Here is a 2,935-nt window from a genome sequence, read left to right as displayed (position 1 = left end):
GTGTGTGTGTGTGTGTGTGTGTGTGTGTGTGAGAGAGAGAGAGAGAGAGAGAGAGAGAGAGAGAGAGAGTGAGAGAGTACTTTGTGCATTTAAGTGCAGTGCCCACATACACCAAAAGAGGGCGTGAGATTCCCCGAAGCGGAAGTTACAGGAGGTTGTGAACGACTGGATGTGTTAGGAACCCAGCTTGGGTCCTCTTCGAGGGTACTAAGTGCTCTTAGCTGCTGAGCCATTTCTCCAGCTCCGTCTTCCCGTCTTTCAGGACTTCTCACTACTTTAGAAAGTACTTATTTTTCTAGATATAGAAGTCAAACTATATTTAAAGAAAGAGCGATCTGTGTGGGCTGTATGGTATGTGCCACTGTGCCCACTGTTTCTGCTTTGTAATCAAGAGTCCTTCATGAAAGGCAGTGGGTCTGAAGACAATACCTTGATATCTTGATTGGAATTTGATCTGCAAAGATGGCAGTAGAAATGCATCTTTACCTCTATATGGGATCCAGAAAGGCATTGAGAGTTCACGCAACACTTACTATGTACCCTAAAGGATAGATGCGGTCTCACTCAATTCCTATGTATCTTGTGGGAACAACATCACCATATGTATGTTAGAAGGAAAGGCTCCAGAAGCTTATCAAAGTCGGAGAGACATAGTAAGGAAGGAGCGAAGATTAGCCTGTCTACCAGCAGTCCAGCCCTTAAGCACACTGCTGCTGCACACAGCTGGACCCTCTGAGCAGAAGCCACACTCTGGTCCCTAAGATAGTGGCTTCATTTATACAATGTGCTCTCTTTCTTTTTTCAGTGGCAAACAATGGTTTTAACTCAGATCACTTAATACCCTCCCCGTTTCTCCTGCACTTTCTTTGTATTATTTAGGGGGAGGGGTGGAAGTTAAAATCTCAGGAATTCCTTTAGAAAACAGTGCTGGAGAGCTCAGTAAGTACTTTCAGAAACTATTACAGCTACAAGTAGCCCGCAAACACTTAGCTCCCACTTTAAAAAATATAGGTCTTGTTTAAGCGCGAGGAATGAAATGGAGTGTGTGATTGACATGCCACACTCCGAAAAATCTATAAATGTGTGAGAGAGAATGACTGAATAAAGTTAAATAACTGAAAAGTGTGAGAACTGTGAGTGTGCAAGCACACATGCACTTGTGTGTTTGTGTTTGTGTGTTTGCACGTGCGTGCACAAAAGAGAGAGTGTGTGTGAAAGTGTACGTGTCTGTGTGCGTCCCTGTGTATGTGTTAACCCAAACTCAGACAACATAGAAAGTTCCTGCAAGGGGGAAACCCAGTATACCACAGTTCCAGGGGAAAAACCAATCTTAGAAAAAGGGATTGAAGTCTAGGGTATAGATCTAGCCTAAGAAATTTGAAAATTAGAAGCTGGCTGTCTAACATGACCTAAGCAAATATGGCGGGAACAGATATGCTGACATGGAAGGGGAAAGCTCACGAGGACTCAGCCCTACACAAATCACTCAGCACCCGAGGAACGCTGAGAGTGAAAGCATTAGTCCTCTCTCTAAGTCTTCCCTTGAGACATGGAAGGGCGCACCAACTGTTGTCCAATACTAAATGGTCACCCCCGAACACGTACACAACAAGCAACATCGCGCGGAGGCTCCACACATTGTATTTATATATTCATAAAGAGAGGCTGGCCGGGCAGTGGTGGCACACGCCTTTAGTCCCAGCACTCGGGAGGCAGAGGCAGGAGAATTTCTGAGTTCGAGGCCAGCCTGGTTTACAGAGTGAATTACCAAGGAGGAGTTAGAAAGAGCACATGGAATAATTATATTATAATCTTAATAAGTAAATTATTTTTAAAAATTTCCAGTACAAACCGTTTCTGTTAATCAGAACTCTTGTAGGGTGGGATCCCAGCATCAGTGTAAAACCCTTTGGGTGATCCAGGCTTAGGGATTAGTGGTGCAGAAGCAGTTTTCAAGACGTGTAGAACCAGGAAAACAAAAGTGCAAATCCGTACTCACAGTATGGAAGGAGACCCCCCAGAGTCTCCGATTTCACAGGTTCGGGGTAGACGGCATTGGGCCTTCTAATAAACTCAAGGCACTATGGGTACTGACCTTGCCAACTGAGGGGCCTGTACCTGAAGAGCAACCAGTCAAGAGCGGGGCCTCCCAGACTCCAAGAGAGCAGCTGACCACACAGGGACCTTGTTAAACGGAGCTGCCGGTCTCACTTCTGTAAGAAACTACTCAGAAAAAGCAACTCGAGAAAGGAAGGGCTGCGTTTGGCTCACGGCTTCAAGGTGCCGCGCCCATGTGGTGGGGTGTGTATGACAGGAGCTGGAGGTAGCTTCTCACACTGGATCTGCGGCCAGAATCCTGGGCAAAATAATGCCCGTGTTCACCTAACTTTCTCCTCCTCTCTCAGCCCGCAATCCCAGCCCATCACGCTGTTTCTCACATGGATGCTGGATCAGCGCATCTCAATGAACGGAATCTAGGAAATCCCTTATAGACTCGCCCAGACTCCCCCTACCCAGTGGTACGCCTAAATCTCAGCAGGCTGAAACTCAAGAGTTAGCATCGCACACAGATTCTGGTTCAGTTTATCTGAGACAGGGCCAGTCAGTCCGTTGCTGATGTCAAGACTGCTGATCCCCTGAGGATACTTTTGAGGGAAGAGGAAAAGGAGCTGGGCGGCAATCAGAAACTATGTCACTGCAAGGGTTGTCCCTGTTACTGCCACCGTCTGACTCTTCATTTCCCCAGCAGCCAATATGCTGGCTTGGTTGCCCGATAAACACTTCTAAAAGATGGTGAGAACATAAAGAGGCAAGGCTAGACCAGACCAGGTCTGTAGACCACTGGAAGAATAACCCTGATCATCTCTCTCCTCTCTCCTCTCTCTCCTCTCTCTCCTCTCTCTCCTCTCTCTCCTCTCCCCCTTCTCCCCTCTCT

The sequence above is a fragment of the Mus pahari genome, chromosome 8 (genome assembly GCF_900095145.1).
Source record: "Mus pahari chromosome 8, PAHARI_EIJ_v1.1, whole genome shotgun sequence".
Classification (NCBI taxonomy): Eukaryota; Metazoa; Chordata; class Mammalia; order Rodentia; family Muridae; genus Mus; species Mus pahari.
This window is presented reverse-complemented; position numbering follows the sequence as displayed.